This window comes from Peromyscus californicus, unplaced genomic scaffold, assembly GCF_007827085.1.
Source record: "Peromyscus californicus insignis strain IS unplaced genomic scaffold, ASM782708v3 Scaffold_18__1_contigs__length_77618521, whole genome shotgun sequence".
In the NCBI taxonomy this organism is placed as follows: Eukaryota; Metazoa; Chordata; class Mammalia; order Rodentia; family Cricetidae; genus Peromyscus; species Peromyscus californicus.
Window position 1 is genome coordinate 56,621,249 of NW_026294480.1, and position 12,387 is coordinate 56,633,635.

Consider the following 12,387-nt stretch of genomic DNA (forward strand, 5'->3'; position numbering starts at 1 on the left):
ACCACGGTCCTTTAACTAAAAGTGCCTCAAGTTGGGGGAAGGGCACAAAGGTGGATGGCTAGGGAAGGGGAGGGGACCTGAGAAGAACTGGTGGGAGGAAGGTGAATATGCCCAAAGCATGCTGTATAAAATTCACAACAAGGAAGGAGTTTGCAAAAAGAGGAATCAAAAGAAAAAAAAAAAAAAGTAAAAGGCCCCAGAGGTGGCATGCCCTCAGATTTTAGTGAGTTCCTGCCAGTTCCTAAACAGGGATGCTGGCCTCCTTCCCAGCTGCTGACTGTGCCGAGAAACCAGCCCTGGATCCTGGGCACTAACAGCAGGATGGCTCCTCTAGGAGGCCCAAGGAGACCAAAATCTCCAGCCGTGGCTTGGCTTTGGCCTCCTTCTGCAGGAACTTCTCGACGTGTGCTTGGACCTATCCACAGAGGCCAGCGCGGTCCCGAGGCTCACAAGCTGCAGGGGTGAAGGTGGCCCACACCTACTCCTTTATAGCCCCTCCTATCCTCCTGTCACCTGCAGCCCGGACACGGGGAAAACCCCTGAGACCTCAGGCACTGAGGATGTAAATGAGCCCTGAGGCCCTACCAGAGTCTGAAGGGTGGGCTAGGCTAAGCTGGCCCTCAAGCTGACCACACTGCTCCCAGGAGATCGGTATGCAGTACCTCCTGTAAACACCACAGCAGCTACCTTCCTGGGCAGGCTTGTGGGCAGGCAAGCAGCCTGCTGGCTAGGAGTATATAACAGTTACATTATGAATGACTTCCCACAGAGGAAGAGACTCTCCCCTCTTACCTGGGGAGACAAGGGAGTTGTCTTGTGGAATCTGTCACCATATAGACACAAGTTCCTAGCCCTGACAGTCAAACCGGAAGAAGAAAGTAACAACAGCAGGATTTCTATAATGATTCAAGAGACCGTTCCTCACTAAAGTCCCAACAGGAAAGACAGGAAGCATGTCCTCAATCTGTGATCTCCCTAGATCTCCCCGGCATTGCTAGAGCCCGGAGGCAGCAACATGGGGTGCCGGGTGCACAGAATTAAGCACCAATACTTGCACACGTGGCCCGTGGCTACAGCCACCAACAGCTGTCCAACCACCTCTTCAGCCAGCACTCTTAGAGCCCAGGGCCATCAGGAAGGGGACTAGTAAATCAGGAACAAGAGTAAGATGACCCGAGAGAGAGAAAAGTACCGAGGAAGTTCCAGTACTTTGGGACCAAGAACTGAGGGTTGAAAAGATGGCTCCGGGGTTAAGAGCACTAGGCTGCTCTTCCAGAGGACCCGGGTTAGAGCCCCAGCACCCACATGGAAGCTCACAACTATCTGTTACCTGATGTCCAGAGGATTCAACATCCTCTTCTGACCTCTGAGGGCATACCACACATGTGCTCGGACATACATACGGGAAAACACCCTTGCACATAAAATAAAGATTAAATCTCAAAAATCAAAATAAACAAAGAATCTCATTCTTATGGTGCTTTCCCGGAGCTTAGAGAGTTTGCCAGACATGAGAGAGAGAGAGAGAGAGAGAGAGAGAGAGAGAGAGAGAGAGAGAGAGAGAGAGAGAGAGAGAGAGAAGGAAGTGATGGGTTTTAGGATGTCCCAGAGCTGAGCTTGAGGACCCTGGGGGAGCTCTGTAGTTAGCTGTGTCTAGTTAACCTCTCTAAAGGCCAGGTGTTTTTGCTCAATATGGGATTTAGAAAGCCCATCTCCCAGCCCCCAGTGTCTTAAATTGCATGTGGGGTCACACAGCTGAGTACGGAGTTCATGAAAAATGTAGTAACAATAAAAAGTTTCTGAAACCTTCCCTTACCTAATAATGAGAGACCCTAACCCTTCAGGCTCACACCCCCCAAGCCCCAGGAGAATGAGGAACTAAAAAGCTAGTTCCGAGGGCAACCTGACTCAGCCATTACTCAACTACACCCCTGCCACAATGTAACAATATAAAGAGATTTCTATTAAGAGATGCGCTCAACTGTGACTGGGATAATTGCAAGTGTTCCAGGAAACACCACTGTGACCTTTGTGTAAACTCCACTCCCACCCTGATATCCCCCTTGAGGTTTCGGGAAGAATGTGCATGCCGACGTGACTGTACCCACTCTGTGATCACTCTGTGATCAGACCATGATCTTGAGAAATTAGCCTCTAGACATAAATCAATCGAAACGAAATTGTATGGGAATTGTAATCTTAGGGTTTTTGTGGGTTTTTCCTTTAAAAGTACCTATGTGGCTGCAGTTGGATGCGACTCTTGCCCTCAGGACAAGGGAAGCCCGACTGTACAGCCGCTTCTTCAATAAACCTCGTGCTGTTTGCATCAATTGGACCGGAGTCTGGGTTCTTGGGGTGCTCACTTGAGAAGGTAGAACCCTAGGTTTTGGGGTCTATCAATAAGGCTTTTCCTTACCCATGGCCAGTTTGCTTAACACATCATGGAACCTTTTTAGGTACTCATTATACAGGATTCACTGAGTTTATCCATCTTAAAAAAACCGACTTCTATTTTGTAGTTATGTGTGTGCATGTGTATCTGTGTGGGGATATGTGCACTCGAATGCAAGTGTCCACACAGGCCAGAAGAGGGCCTTGGCTCTCCTAGAGCTGGACTTACAGAAGGTTGTGAGCCACCTGATACAGTGCTGGGAATTGAATTCAGGTCCTCTGCAAGGGCAGTATATGTTCTTAACCAATCAGCCATGTCACCAGGCCCTGAGCTTTTAGAAACAGAATCTGTAAGGTCATTTTATGTAGACAATGTTAAGAACATGGATGCCCCATCCCTGATCAAGGTAGGAGGTGGCGATGTCATAAGGATAAATGGCAAACACTTCTGTAGCTAGAGTTTTCCTGCCTGGCCCACAGTCAGGACAAATCTCTCTCACCTGCCAGTCCCACAGCCACTCAGACCCGACCAAGTAAACACAGAGACTTATATTGGTTACAAACTGTATGGCCGTGGCAGGCTTCTTGCTAACTGTTCTTACAGCTTAAATTAATCCATTTCCATTAATCTATATCTTGCCACATGGCTCGTGGCTTACCGGCATCTTCACATGCTGTTTGTCATCGTGGCGGCTGGCAGTGTCTCTCTGACTCAGCCTTCCACTTCCCAGCTTTATTCTTCTCCTTGTCCCGCCTATACTTCCTGCCTGGCCACTGGCCAATCAGTGATTTATTTATTGACCAATCAGCAACACATTTGCCATACAGCACATCCCATAGCACACTTCTTTAAGCCTAGACTTATGTTTATTGCCTTTTATCTGTTTTTTTTTAAAGATTTATTTATTTATTATGTATACAGCACATATGTGTGCAGGCCAGAAGAGGGCACCAGATCTCATTACAGATGGTTGTGAGCCACCATGTGGTTGCTGGGAATTGAACTCAGGACCTCTGGAAGAGCAGCCAGTGCTCTTAACCTCTGAGCCATCTCTCCAGCCCTTTTATCTGTTTTTTTTTTTTTCCCCCAGCACTGGAGATGAACTTAGGACCTCAGGTGAGCTAGGCCAGTGCCACCACACCCCCAGCTCGGCTGCCAGCTTTTCCACCCACCCCTGAAGCCTCAATACTAGTTCAGTATTTTAAAGTCAGCACCCCACCACCTCCACCCCAAACTCTTTGTTAATTTAATAGCACTGCTGTGGAGGTGGACTTCCTCAGAATGTGCTTCTGGATTTCTGTATGTGTAATTTAATCCCTTCAACAGATTAATGAGGTGGTAACTGCCAACATCTCTCTTTTTACAAGAAAAGAAACCGAGGCACATGAGACAAATAAACTACCCAAGACCAAGGGCAGATGCCTCTTCCCCCAGGGAGGGGGCCTTCTCCATGATGGTGGCTGCAAAGCTTCTCTGGGTGGGACTCTACCAGCACCTTCCTGGGTGCTGTCCTTTAGTACATTCAGGTCATGGCATGTAAACAGGAATGTCCCTTCCTTGTGAATAAAGGGCATTCTCCTTACTTAAGTCTCTTCAACTTTAAACTCAGCTGTACCAATGTCTCAAATTAAAAAGAAAATCTATAAAACAACAACAACAACAACAAAAACCCCAAACTGTCCAAGGTCCGGATGTGGAAAGGGTGGTAGCTAGAGCTGGAAGCCAGGAAGCCTCTGCAGACAGTTTGACCTCCACACAACCCTGTCACTTGGATATAAGGAGAAAAATTCTCCATATTTTCCATAATAGTTCAGCCCTTGACTGATGTACCCACTGGAAGTCTTGCATAACTGTCCTGAAGCGGAGACAAATGGATTCCACTCATAAAACACTATACCTGTGTGGGAGAGGGCCTGCATGGAGAATTAACTTATGGGAACCTAGGTGATTATCTCCCTCTGAAGCCCCAGGCCCAAGCTTCAGTGAGCTGGTGAAGATATCAGCCAATTTCCAGCCAGTAGGATCCTTTAAAGGGATTCAGTCACCAGAGATGCCTGGCTCATATCTTGCCGCTATGCAGTTGGGGCTGTCTGAGAATTCCTAAGTATTTTAGAAACTTTCCGGATGAAATCTCTCTCCGGGCAGAGAACATTCCCTCCACACACCCACCTTCAAGTCTTTAAACTTTGTTTTATTATATGTCAGCTTGAAAAATAGGACACGAGAAGCTTATTAGCTTGGGAATGTCAGGATTTGTTTTTTTCTAAAGCCTTACAAAGTAGAGTCATTACTCATCATACAAGGACAGAAATGTAAAGATGAGCATACTAAAAAACAAAACAACAAAAACAGGAACAAAAGCAAATAAAAAACCAAATCTCTTCCTAGACAGAGGGAACCTGAGGCCTACGAGCTGGACGAGCTAACGTGCTACCACCACACTTGATCTCAGTGAGGCCACTGATTCTCCACGATGGCTTGCTCGTCAGCAACCACAAAAGATTCTGGACTGCAGCCATCAGGTGGGAGGGTGACTCAGCTGCTGCGCATTTCCGTATCACCCCCACAGGACCTCAAGAGTTGTGCAAAGCAGTGGGAAGACAAGTTTCTCTCTGAGTTTACATTCTCTTTGTTATAGTCTGGAAGGACCAGGGCAAAGGCAAACAGTTGTCCCAGTGTGAAGCAGGTAAACACAGCGCCTCCGCAAAACCCAAGAGAATGCAGTGCAAGTGAAGACAGACAACCCTGAAAGGGTGAGTCTTTACAAGGAGGAGAAAAGGGGAGTTCATTCTCATGTCATTAAAACAACAAACAACAACTCAGGAAGACAGAGAAGCCGGTAGTGGAGAACAGCGCTTCCAGTGATTCATAACTTGGTGCCTGCCTGTCACGGACCCTCACTTCAGTCCTGGGAGGCTGGGAACACATTTTCTCCATTACATATGCATCTTAGTGTGTTCCCACTGCTATGACTGTATAGTATAGAGTTTTGGTTTACTAATCTCTAAGTGGTAGGGAGGTTTCATACCGGGAAGGCATGTTAGTCCTATACTGTAGGAATCCATTGGTTCCCTTTCCATTCTGTCAGAGCCACTGTAACTCAAGCCACTTTGCCTGCATGAGCAATAGCCTTCTACATGGCTCCCTTGTTCCTCCTCGTCCATTCTTCATGAATGGATAAGACACGCCCCGCCAAGCACACCTGCTCCCTGTGTGCCGAACCCTTCACTGGATTGCCACTTCATGTATAAAACTAGAATCCTTCCCCTACAAGTTCATTTCTCTCTCTCATTAAGCTCTAGGTGACACCAGCCTTCTGAAACCTTTGAGAACCCCTGCCTCTTCATGGCCTCAGGACCTGTGTTCTTGTTGTTCCTTAATCTAGACCAGCTTTCCCCAGACCCTGGCCTGCTGGGGTCCTCACATTGGAGAAAAACAAATATATCATTTCCGGGGGTTCTGATTACCTTTTCAAAGCTCTCTCCGGCCTACCCACACTCCTGCATTTTTCTTCTGAGCCATTGCCACAGATGATAATCCATTTGCTCTTGTTTGTAATCTGTCTTTAGACAGCAACACAACGTCCTCGAAGGTTCTAGTTATCCCTCCAACTCCAGCAGGAAGCACATTCATCCTGGTACACTGCAGGTACACTGCAGTTGGTCAGGAGGACAAAGCCCAAAGACCCACATTCAAGTCCGGGCTCTCCTATCTAGGGCTTCCTCAAGTGACCCAGCAAGCTATTAACCACAGGCAAGTCTTCCCACCCCAAGTATTAAGCAGGACAAGAGTTTTCCTATCCTACGGTGCTATTGTGAAGGCCCTATAATACAATGCATGTGGAAGTGTTATAGGAAAAGGACGTTGGTTTGCAAACGTCAGGTTTTAGGAGCCAATCCTTTGTTCATTTTATTTTCCTGAAGCAGCGCATCCATTATCCCCCCTCCCCACTCTGACATTCTAAATGATTATTTGTTCTTTACTCGTTGGCTACATGGGTTGTGTTGACAGTAATTTTTTTTGTTTGTTTGTTTGTTTTTTGTTTTTTCGAGACAGGGTTTCTCTGTGTAGCTTTGCGCCTTTCCTGGGACTCGCTTTGGAGACCAGGCTGGCCTCGAACTCACAGAGATCCGCCTGCTTCTGCCTCCCGAGTGCTGGGATTAAAGGCGTGCGCCACCACGCCCGGCTTTTTGTTTTGTTTTGTTTTGTTTTGTTTTTGACAGTAATTTTGAACTAAGGTTCCGAATTCTCCCTGGGGTTTTGGGATGGTGTAGACCCAGACCTGCCCTGATTGTGACAGACAGGAAGACAGCAGCTCTAGTTCTTGTTTAGAGGTGGTCCTCCATTTCTTTTGAAACACTGGTTGCCAAAGAATTTCTTCCAAAGGCACCTAGCAGTACACGCAGCCCTTCCCCAGCACCGCCTCAGCACGCTAGTGCCCTGTGTAGCAGAAGCTACAGATCTCTCCTCTCAGCTACCTACTCATTTAGGGGTGACTCTCTGCAGTGGCTCTGTGTTGACCTTGCTTTGCAAAAGTCACCCCACATAACCAACAAAACCATCCCTCGTCTTTTACAGCAATGTGAACACACGAAACAGACAGGGTGTTTGTAACACCCGGTCACAAAGACCATGTCCAGTGACGCTGTCTCAGCACAGTTAACTAGGCTGTCATCCAAAGGGGCCCTAGTTGAGACCCTTCACAGGGTGTGCAACCACTGACAGCTTGCTCGCTAGGTAGTTGGCTTCAGCGTGGCTGTATAAAAGGCGTGGCCGTCATCTTTAGAAAATAGTTACTTTACCAGCAAAACCACGAGAACAGAGGCCTCAGTGGAAATGCAGGACATGAGAGTCATTCTCCACACTGCTTCTTTAGGTCACTATTCTGCCTGTGGTGCCTTTTCCGGAGTCTTTCAGGTCTAGGGGAGACCTACAAGACTTACAAGGCGTGTAAGGTTACACGGGAAATGAGTAACTCATATCAAGATGTTTTGATCGGACTGATAGTGGTCCCCGGAGTTTGTGGGATATCTGGGTCATAGCAATGTAACAGAAAGGTACAGAAACCAGCTACTATTCTGTAGTTACAGCAATCTGGGGAGTCAACTTGATCTTGGTTTTTCTCTTCTATGGTCTCAAGGTAAATATCAGAAGTTGTTCAAGGTCCAGCTGGCAAGGCCTCCTTGATGTCAAGAGGCTCTAAGCAAGAATCAGAAATGCCAGAGACTGTGAAGCCAATGAGATTTCCAATTCGGAACATCCCGTGACACTTATCATGGGGTAAAATATTGAGTTTTTCCTCTAAAAATGTTTTTAAAAGATGGGCAGATTCCCCAAATACCTATACCCTCAAATGTTAGATTGATGGGCACCTGTGTACCATTCCCACCTGTCTGAGCACAAGGGACTCTAGAAGAGGAACTGATTGATGATGCACTGGACCTCACCACCTGGGTTTCTTTCTTTCCTCACCTCTGTCCATCTCATTTAGCTTAGGTACAACAAAAACGAAGCCATGTTTGAAGTTCCATGTTCTAACCTTAAAAGGTGGGTCAAGAATATTTTGGATTCTTTTTTCTACAAGGTAGAAAACTCGAAATTAAAAAAAAAACATTTGGTGTGTCGTGTGTGTGTGTGTGTGTGTGTGTGTGTGCACATTCTTGCATGTGCATGCAAAAGCCAGAGCAGTGTGTGTGTCGTGCGTGTGTGTGTGTGTGTGTGTGTGTGTGTGTGTGTGTGTGTGTATGTGTGTGTGTGTGTGCACATTCTTGCATGTGCATGCAAAGGCCAGAGCAGGAAGGCAGCTGTCTTCCTCCATGGCACTCCTTTGTATCAGCTGGGTGCAGGATCTCTCACTGAACTGGAAGCCTACTATTTCAACTAGACTGACTGGTCATACTGACTGGATCCAACTATCTCTGCCTCCCAATGCTGGTTACAGGCACATACAGTCATGTTTGCCTTATTTGGTTTTCACATGAGTGTTGGGGATTCAAACTCAGGTCCTTAGGTCTTCGTGCTTATGTAGCACCTGCTCTTACCCACTGAGCCACCTCCCCAGTCCTTGTCTAGTTTTTTTTAATGAACTTCATTGTGTTAGAAAGAAAAGAACTTCCCTCACCTAATGTGTGCAGACGCAGTCGTTTCTCTCAGGAGATCTCTGGTGTCATACAGTCAACTCCATATATTTTTTTAACGTTTTAAAATTATTTATTCATTCATTCCTGTTTTATATGCATTGGTGTTTTGCCTGCATGCATGTCTGTGTAAGGGTGTCAGATCTCCTGGTACTGGAGTCACAGACATTGTGAGCTGCCATGTGGGTGCTGGGAATTGAACCTGGATCTCCTGGAAGAGCTGCCAGTGCTCTTAACCACTGAGCTGTCTCTCCAGTCCCCTCAACTCTATATTTTATTCTCCTGAAATTAACTCCTCCAAAGCTCTGTAGCTCACTGAAGATGTGTGAGTAACTGATTTCTACATGTGCATTTCTGCCCTTAAATCACTGCATGGTGGAGAAAGCCTGGGGGCAAACAGATGTGAATCAGGGTGTCTCTGGCAGGAAGGGCGGAGGTCCAAGCCTTGCTGCTAATGGATGGAATGGACACACTCTATTTCAAGTGAGAAGAAGAGCTGGCCCATTTGTCTTCTAGGTTCAATCAAAACAGTGGGAGTCCATGGACATCACCAGTGTTCTGTTCTAATCAAGTCAAGATCATCATGGCATGGTGGTCCCCATCTGTAATTCTAACACTCAGGAGTCTGAGGCAGGAGGATCAAGAGTGAGAGGCCAGCCTAGGCTATACTATGAGATTCTCCAAATAAACACACACACACACACACACACACACACACACACTCATGCACACATGTGTGCATGCACTGTTAAATACCTACAGACATACAGACACATATATACATGTGCACACACATGCATATTTACACACACTCACATGCACACACAGATACACACACATACATGTGCACATACACACACACAGAGATACACACATACCTCCAGGCATGTGCACATACACACATGCACATATAGACAGAGAGACACATACATGAGCACACACAACACCCCCCCCACACACACACATTTGCACGAAGGTGGGCACTTCTGTCATGACTGCACTATTTAGTCAAAGATCCGTTGGCTTAAAATATGCAAACTGCCCTGAAACCTCGTGCACATATAGAATACTAAGTTAAAATCCAGGCACTTAAGTGGGGAGATAGAAGAAAATCCACAGTGCTTGGGTCAATATTGCCAAAATAGGAACTTCCAAAGCAGAGATTTTTCATTTTTGCCAAAGTCCAATCCAGAAAATCCCGTGGTAACTGTGTAGCAGACATCTCTGGCAAGGGTGCATTTGAACCATAGTTCCCACTAAGACAGCAGGCTGTCACACGCAGGTGATGTGACAGCCTTGCTTAGCTTCTGAAATGTTGAAGCAAGCCTACACGCCGGCTGCATGAAAAGCAGAAATCAACAGCCAGACCAGATCTTCTGATGGACAGTGATGTGCCAGCACAGAGGTGTGATGAACTTCAGAAACAGAGCATTAGGGGGGACCCTAGCAGGCAGCCAGGCTTCACAACCCACCCTCCCTTTAGTGCCTCAGAGAGTCCCTCTATTGCTGGTGACAGAAATGAGCAACTTGGAAAACTTCCCTCCCAACTCCCATATAGAACAGCCAGTAATGAGAAGCCTGTGAAGTGGGGAGGTGTGGCTCTCTGCAGGACACACGTCCAACTTCTGTCCTTTCCTCTCTTTCTGCCTTTCTGCCTGGAACTCTTTTACTGGCTAGAGCCAGTTTGCAAAAGATGGTACAGATGTTCTCAGCCTCCAGCTCCTCAAGCCACTGAGCCAACAGCGGCAAACACCCCCTGGCCCAGAGCTTTTGTTAGATGAGAAAAAACAAGCCCTGACATATTTAGGCAACTTGCACTTTGAAAGATGAACACCGGAAAAGGGTAATGATGCTTCTCACTCTCTCAAATAGCAAAAGTAAATTTAAATCAGGTTCAAGTGAGTACTTGCTCAACAGCACAATCCTGTACACAGTCAAGTGCAAAAATGTCTCAGATATGCTGAACTTCTCATCCGTCTAAATTTGGAGGCAGATGGAGGCTTTAGGTAAACATCTGAAGGAAGGCAGCCTGCAAGATTTACCAAATTAACTCCAGTGCTGGCGAGAGCCGCAGTTGGCTGACTAGGCTTCTCCTAAGCACCCCTCAACACGCGGCAAGCCTGCTCCGCATGGTTGCTAGCCAAGGCCGTGGTCCACACAGTGTCCCAACATGACCCCGGAGGTGGGCTCCCTTCTTGAAAGGCTCTTATCACACAGAGACTCAAGAGGCAGGTTTTCAATAAAAAGAAAAATGTCAGGACCACACAACTCAAAAACACTCTGAGCAGTTCAAGCTACCAGTGTGCCCCCTCACTCTGTCCTCTGGCCCCAACTCCCTTTTAGTCACAAACTCCATCTGACCTTTGGGGCACATCTTACAAGTTTGGAACTGGAAACTAATGGTTCTAATTGAAGTCCCAAGTCTATCAGCAACGAGATGCCATGACTACAGAGCTGGCTTCTACCTCCTGGGCTGGAGAAGAGCAATAAAAGCTCTGCTTCCCGCGGTGAGGACATGGTTAGTCGAGTTGATGCCCTGGATGTGCTGCGGCAGGAACACTGGGTAGCTGACGGCCAGACTCAATGGCATTGAGAGCAGCTGCTCCAGCAACCAGGCACTGCTCTGCAAACCAGAACAGGAAGTCCTGCTCAGAGCACCCTGCCCACTCCACACCGAGGAACTGTCTTGGAGAGGTGACAGGCATGGGTTGCATCGGCAGCTGAGGCCAAAGCCACAGCCAAGGTTTCCATACTTCTCGTGGTCCAGGGCAGTCAGATGGGGGCCCACAGCTGCACTGATAGCTATCTGCAAGTCCAAAATTTTGCAAACACATTTTTACAAAGAAGTAATCATAAGGGTCATGAAGAAGGCAAAGTAGACAGGATTTAACAGACCCTGTTAAGGTCTGTTCCGGGACGCGACATTTTTGGTGGCTTGGTTATAAGATGACTATCATCACTTCTTTCTCAATAATTCCTATGGCTATTCCTTCTTTTACTCTAAAAGTTCTATTATTCTATATTTATAAACTACTTGAGGATCATAATGATCTTTTTTTCTGGAGCTGGCTAGATCACCCGGTGCAGCCATGTGCCATCAAGCCAATGACCTGAGTTTGATCCCCAGAACCCACATGGTGAAAGGAGAGGGGTGACTACCACAAGCTGTCCTCTGGTCTCCACGTGTGTGAGCGCGCGCGCGCGCGCGCGCGCACACACACACACACACACACACACACACACACACACACACACACCACTGAATGTCATAATTTAAAAAAGCTATTCTTCTTTCTAATTTTGGTGGTAAAATATGGGGAACACAAAATTTATCACTTTAACCACTTAAAAATACCAATTTATATGTAGTAACTGTCTGTACTAATGGGGTTAAGTATGCGACTTCCACACACACAGGCCTGAACATGCATGGGTCACGTTTAGTCATCTAAGAGTACAGCTCTGCGGCGTTCAAGACCCTCATGTCGCTGTGCAGCAATCAGCACCATCCGTTTCTGGAACTGTTTCCTTTCCCAGCTGGACTCCGTGCCTACTGAAAACTAGCTCCTGCTTCTCCTGTGTGTCCAGCCCAGGGAACCCATCATTCCACTGCGTCTATGACTTGGGCCACTCAAGAGCCCACACAACAGGAGTCACACAGTACTTGGCCTAATGTAATGTGTTTAAGCTTCATCCACGTTGTAGCATGTACCAAAACTTCTTTCCTTTGGAAGGCCGAATAATATTCCACTGTAGGACATGCCATATTTTGCTCACTCATTCCTGTCAGTAAATATCTGAGCATGCTTCCATGTTGCTGTGAGCACAAGTATATAAATAATTTGAGTTACTGCCTTT

General features: G+C 46.9%; 1 protein-coding gene across 7 annotated transcripts in view; it reads right to left on the reverse strand.

Moving 5' to 3' along the window:
- The window catches only part of Gcnt4 (glucosaminyl (N-acetyl) transferase 4), a 94,061-nt gene that overhangs the window by 71,196 nt on the left and 10,478 nt on the right, over positions 1-12,387 (reverse strand). The window lies entirely within an intron of this gene.